Source organism: Tamandua tetradactyla, chromosome 18, assembly GCF_023851605.1.
Source record: "Tamandua tetradactyla isolate mTamTet1 chromosome 18, mTamTet1.pri, whole genome shotgun sequence".
Lineage (NCBI taxonomy): Eukaryota > Metazoa > Chordata > Mammalia > Pilosa > Myrmecophagidae > Tamandua > Tamandua tetradactyla.
The window spans coordinates 1,754,199-1,761,296 of NC_135344.1; the positions used below are offsets into that span (position 1 = coordinate 1,754,199).

The following is a 7,098-nucleotide window of genomic DNA, read 5'->3' on the forward strand; positions in this document are numbered from 1 at the left end:
AGGGATAGCAATATAAAAAACTCATGAATGCAGTATATAAAAAACGTCAGCTGTAACCAGATAACAGAGGTGGGAAAACAGGAAGTAGAAAAAAAATAGGTAAAAGATGATTCCTCTTCCATCTAGGTTTTAATTAAAAAGAAAATCAATGAAATGGGAAATGCATGTCTATCACTCAGATGGATTTACATGGGTATTTATATGTATATGGGTAATACGATGTATGAACATGGATATATGGATATAGACATAATCTATCTGGTTTGGAAAGTGCCATCTGGATAGAAGCTATAGATAGGCGTACAAGGGAAAATACTCTGAAGCCTTGAAAATGTAATTGGACTATAAGAAAATATCAGGAAATTTGCCTACCTAAAGCTACTAATTTTGAGAGGCTGGACCAGAATCAAAATAATAAATAACTGGGAAAAACTATACATTCTCGAGAAGGTACATAATCACATTTGGTTGTTGTTTTGAACAAATACAAACCAAGCATATGTCTCTTGAATATATTGGGGAAAGTGTCTAAATCTGTGTTCCTAAAATCAAATATATTAGAAGTCAGACTACTAAGGTAATCGTCCTCATTTTGAAAATGAATCCACAGCCCAAGTATATATCTTTACCTGGTTGTTTCTTAACAAGAAAATATTTCAAATATTTAGAAATCCACAAACCCTAGTGTGAGTGTTTGCCTGAAAAACCAAAGTCAAAAAGTGGCATCAAACATGAGAGCACTTTCATTTCATGAAGTCACAAACCCTTCTCTTTTTTTCGTGGTCTTTCTCATTCTCATTCCTAGACTTTTTGAAGCCACAACATTCGGAAATAGCACTGAAGTGACAGGATTCTTTCTTCTGGGATTTGGTGCCCAACACAGGGTTCTCCATGTCCTCTTCATCGTATTTCTACTGCTCTACGTGACCTCCCTGGTGGGAAAAACTGGAACGATCCGACTCATCAAGACAGATTCCAGACTTCAGATACCCATGTACCTTTTCCTACATTTGGCTTTTATTGACATCTGTTATACCTCTGCAATCACTCCCAAGATGTGGCAAAACCTCATATCAGAAAACAAATCAATATCATTCGTGGGATGTGTAGTGCAACTGTGGGTTTATGTAACATTTGCCACCAGTAACTGTTACCTCCTGGCTGCTATGGCAGTGGACCAGTATGTAACCATCTGTAAACCACTCCGCTATCCCACAGTCATGTCCCAAAAAATCTGCATTCAACTGGCAGCTGGTCCCTATGTGATGGGCTCAATAAATTCCTCTGTACACACAGGATTCACATTTTCACTGTCCTTTTGCAAGTCTTAAAACATCAATCACTTTTACTGTGATGTCCCCCCAATCCTCGCCCTACCCTGCTCCAACACTGACATCAACCTGATGTACTTGTTGTGTTTGTGGGATTTAACTTGACACTGTGTCGGTCTCATCTTCTCCTATATATACATCCTGTCACTATCCTAAAGATGTCTTCTACTGCAGGGAGGGAAAAAGCCTTCTCCACATGTGCCTCCCACCTGACAGCAGTCACCATCTTCTATGGAACCCTCTTTTACATGTACTTACAGCCCCGTTCTAATAATTCCCAGGACAACAGGAAGGTTTCTTCCATATTTTATGGTATTGTGATTCCTGTGTTGAACCCCTTGATCTACAGTTTGAGAAATAAGGAGGTAAAAGAAGCTCTAAAAGGGATAGGGAAGAAGTTCTTCTAAGCAGGACACAAATTATTAAAATTCAGCAGTCAAGGCATCCAATAGACAGGAGTAAATACAATTTAATGTTTCTGACATTGAGAACATGTTCACCTCTTAGAGCAGTACCAAATCCTTCAATAAATAAGATCTAAGAATTAGTGTAAACATCTGCTAGGAAGATTTTCCCTAAAATATATCTGAGAAACATATTTTACACCAGTATAAAGAAAAATATGCCACTACCTGTTACGATGGTTTTAAAATATCAAAAATCTTGCATAAATTTTACCAAATATTGAATTCTTTTAAATAAATTCATAAAAACTAGAAGGCGTACAGTGTACATCAGTGGTAGAACTCTTGCCAGTCATGTAGGAGACCTGAGTTTGATTCCCACTCCATGCACTGCCCCCAAAACAAACAAACAAAACAAACAAATAAAAAACAAAAAAATCAAACAAAAATACAACAAATGATGCTACAATAACAGGATACTCACATTGAAAAATAATGAAATGTGACCCCACCATACAGCATACAATATATATATATAATATAAAGACTAGAAAAGCTACTATTTGTATAAAATCAATGCTAAAACTGAAGTTTATTTTCCATTTATTCCAACAAGCTCTATAAATTGTCCATAATGAAGCTACTTGCAAGTTCTGTTCTAAATATTGCACAAATCTCATTTTAAAATAAAGCTGTTACTTTAAAAAGCATCTTGTCATTTAGACTATCCTCTCATACAATATTTCCATGATAGTGACTTTTCCAAGCTCTTGAAAACACTTATTTCTGTCATTAGTTCCCTCTATCTTCTGAGTCCATCTCATTCTTGCCTAAGAACCATAAACTCTGTAAACATTTTCTCTTATTCCCTCAAAGATATCTGGACAATCTAGAATATAGATGAATCTAAAATCCTATCGGTGGACATTCATTTATAAAAGGCATAACATTCATTTTAGGGCTCACAAATAATTTAACTACAGAACCTTAATGAAAAGTCCAAGGGAGGCCAAGAAGCCTTTGAATCAGGAAGGAAAAAAACATTGACAGAAAAGCTTTAGCAGATAGACTGATGGTAGATGGAAAGTCTCAGCTGAATACTAACAGTGCCATGCTGACTGGGTGAGAGAGCAAGTGTCACATCAAGTTAATACAAGCTGGTCTAGCGAAGTGACTATAAATTATGTTGACAAGGAACTCCTTGAGGGGAAATGGGCAAGATAAGAAGACACGCACAAATAAAATATTCCCATAAATTCTTAGAGAAGAGAAAAAGTATCCTGAAGTCAATGTAGAATTACACGACTCTGCCTTTGATAAAGAAAGGACTTTCAACCCCAGGGCAAGACCAAGTCTATTCAATGGTCAGAACATCAGGACACTGCTGCAGGGCCATTAGCCAAGTGGACAGAGGATGGCCTGAGGCCCAAGAATGGGAAATTTAATGTATGATTTTGCTATGCATGGAATTTTGATATACGTTTTTACATATTGGGAAGTCTAAGAGTCCAACATCAGAATGAGTGGCAAAGTAGAAGGTCACGTAGTATTCAGCATTCAATACTGAGGTCAAGTACATCCTAAGAGGACATGGGCTCTGGGATAAATAAAGAAAAGCACATGAATCTCATAGGCTTATATGAAGAGAAAGGTGTTGTGCTAGGTTCTTGCTTGAGGTTGATCGGTGATTGTTAGTACTTATCCAAAGGGAGGCCCTTCCTTTCTGACATTATGAAAAGTACCGATGGCCTGATGTTGAGCAATTGCACATCACTTTACAAATCGTCAACTACATAAATTTGACTGAATCTGTGCTTCATTCATTCATTTACTCATTTACTTACAATTGTAAAAATTTACTTGGAGCTGACTGCAGAGGAACTGGAGACCCATAATTAACCTGTAATTGAACAGGCACTCAGACCCTCCCAAGAAAGATACTTTGCCAAAGAAAGAGAGGCATTAAGATGTAGGACTCCTGAGGAGCCAGAGACTAACAGAATGGCTGCCGCGGTTCATGGTGGAAGATGGGACACTACGAATGGGGAGGAACAGTTCATAAACATTGGTTTGAGTGATGACATTTGCGGTGTTGGTATACTGGGGGCAGACAAAGAAATGCTCTCCTTCTGCCACATCTTTTCTGAACTAAATATTGAAGGAGTACCAAAATCTAATCTCTTGCACACCAGATCACTAAGGGGCCACAAGGACTGCTTTGAAATGTACCATTTGATTGCAAACTAGAATTGCTCTGGATCTAAGCTTTCAGAAAGCACATGTGAAGAAGTTAAAAAAAAACATTTTGAGCAAAAAGATAAACTGGATTGTACAATAATAAGGGTCTGGATTTCTTCTGAATGTTCTAAACATCCCCAGTACCAGTTGTTTAATTTCAGGCATAGACAGATAAAAAGTTCCACTGTTTGACTCCCAAGTATCAAAGTATTCTGCAAAATGGATAGATGATGCACAGGGGGTAACTCAGACTGTACACAAAGAATTTTGGAGAAGAGGGACTATAAAGGCTTTATGCTTTCTGTGTTACAAGATGCTGGTGCCATTTTATACCATGATAGTGTATTTTGGCCTCAAAATCACAACCACGCATAGCAAAAAACAAAGAGATAATCTCTAATTCAGAGGCTGATGTTCAGACCTACCATCTACATCATAACAGGGAGAAAATGCATTCGGTGACTTTTAGTGAAGTAGAACAACTGAATGCAAAGTTCTGACAGCAAATCCAGGAAGATTTTGAAGAATTAATACACCAAGTACAAAAAAAGATTATTTGTCCTCAGAGCTCCACTTCCTCTGTGTTCCCTCAAACAGCTCCTCAAGAACTATTCTAAGTTATCATATCTTCAAGTGGAGCAAACAAGAATGAAGTGACACCTACCCATAAACAACTGAACTCAATTTGATTTACTCTGAATGCCCTACTTTTATTGATCTGCCAGGCATACAGACTTTGAGGAAGTGTGAAGAAAGTTATAGTCCATTCTTTTATGGTCAACAAATTTGCAATGTGTAAGGCATTACTTACCTTGCAAATAAAGTAGGTATTATACACTACTCTTCTAGAGTTAATCATCTTAGTTCATTTTGGGAATCTTATTCCCATAATTACTACATGCACCTCCCTAACTCTTAACACATGTGGCTACTTAAATATGCTGTTACAATGTGATTTTATTAAAGATGTTTTAATAAAATTCACAGGTCAGAACAGAAAGTTAAACTCAAATTAACTAAATTAATCAAATTAACTAAATTATCCAAATGAACAATTAAGGATAGTTTTTAAAAAGGATGTGGAATTCATGCTATTCACCACTTATAAGCAAGAATTTGATATGAAAATTATATATATATATTTGGCATATATATATATTTGGCATGGGCAATCTCTGAGAATTGAACCTGGGTCTCCAGCATTTCAGGAGAGAATTCTATCACTGAGCCACTGTTGCACCACCTGAAAATGTTGTATTTAAAATGCTATTTTAGGGCGGGCCACGTTAGGTCAGCAGGCAGAGTTCTTGTCTGCCATGCTGGAAACCCAGGTTTGATTCCTGGTGTCTGCCCATGCAACAACAACAAAAAAAGACAATACATGCAACTTTCTAAAATGCTACTTTAAGTATTTTCCACTCTCTTTATAAATTGCATTTGAGTAGGCCTGTACATATTTGCACGCTTGTGTGTGAATATGTTTACCCATATTTCAGATCATTGCATTTTATCCTCTTTATGGAGTGTGTTTACAACTATTATCTTATTTTCCAATTTTGGAGTGGAAATCTATGTAGTTGAGTTGTGTTTTAACTTCTAATAATGATGATAAAAGAGGAATGAAGAGGTTTTTAAAGAAAATATCCAAGGGAAGAAAATACATTTCTTTTTCCCAAGAAAATAAAATTATTTTTGTTTTTAAAAAAGAAAAAAGATATAGAGCTTGGGATTCCAATGTCCAGTCATCAACTTCAGATATATGAGGGGCAGTTGGGGTGGTGGCAGCAACGGCCATGGAAGCAGCTGACCTCAGCATCCCAGCATCCTCGTTGTGTTCATGAAGTCCATTTCTCCATTCCTTCAAAAGTTTTACTAGGCATAAAATTGCTTTTATTAAATGTCTCTTTGCTTGAAATGCCTTGTGTGTTTTCTTGTCTTTGTGCTGAACTTCAACAGATACATCCACCATGCCAAATATCCAGTCACTCTCTGCTCTTGAATGACCAGAAAGTTCCCAGAAAATCATAAACAAGAGGGAAAGGTCAGCAGAAGGCCAGTGGTCTCAGCCTTAATGGTAGCAGGTTTACAGAGGCCTGGAGTAGACATGCAAAGCCCGCCTACTCTACCCCACGTATCAAAATTTTGAAACGCCATCAAACCTAGTCTTCAGTTTTACCCATGATAGGCATTTAGTTATGGCTTGAACAGTGTTCATATGACACAAATACCAAACCGGACTGGCTGCATTATAATCACCTGAGGGCTTTTTAAAAAAATCTCTGCACTAATTCTTAAAGATTTGCATCCAGTATACATAAACTTGGAAATTTGTAAAACTTCCCAAGGGATATCGATACAGCCCCAGTTTGTGAAAACACTGACTACACCTTTTGGCGCATTAAGAGCCTAAAAACAAAACTCCCAAACTGTAGTTGGAAATGCTTAATGAAACTGGAAATGCTGTGACATCCTTGCTTCTACCTGTTGGTTAATTCCTTCTTCAGTTTCAAATTTAGCCGAATGGTCGTGCCCTAATTGTGGTAGGATTTATCTTGTCTCCAGGACAGCTGAATGTTCCTGACAATACAAGATACATGGAGGGAAAGAAAACATCTTGCTCATCATCGGATTCCCAACATCCAGCAGATTCTTTGCATATTACAGTTGCACAATAAAAACGTGTTGAATAAATGGACAAATGAAACCAGAAAGAAGACACCTGAAATCTAGACTGAGCACATGAGTTGGATGTAGTGAACTGTTCCAAGGGCAAGTCTCTTTGGGTTCAAAAGTGAAGCAACAGCCAGAGATCTGTGAGCTTGTTGGGTGCCTGAAACAACACTATAACACCACTGGAATAAACACACAGTATTATTATGTAAACTTAAGTGTTAATTTAAGTACAGAATGGTAGAATGAGAAAGCACACAGGATACAGGTGAATATACTAAGACCCTTAGTATCTTGAAGTTTCATTCCTTTAATACACATTTTATGGAATAAATATGGAAAACCATCCCAGTGGCTTGACTTACCAGGGAGTACTTTCCAAAAGCTATTTCAATTTTTCTTGTTTCTTTTTTATTTCCTGATACTATTTTGTTTTATTTTTGTTTGCCTTTTAA

General features: G+C 37.1%; 2 pseudogenes; both read left to right on the forward strand.

Annotated features, from left to right (window-relative positions):
- Nucleotides 1-731: 731 nt before the first annotated feature.
- LOC143662789 (olfactory receptor 5AK3-like) lies at nucleotides 732-1,738 on the forward strand (annotated as a pseudogene).
- A 1,998-nt stretch (nucleotides 1,739-3,736) lies between these two features.
- LOC143662790 (protein EURL homolog pseudogene) lies at nucleotides 3,737-4,651 on the forward strand (annotated as a pseudogene).
- Nucleotides 4,652-7,098: the final 2,447 nt, after the last annotated feature.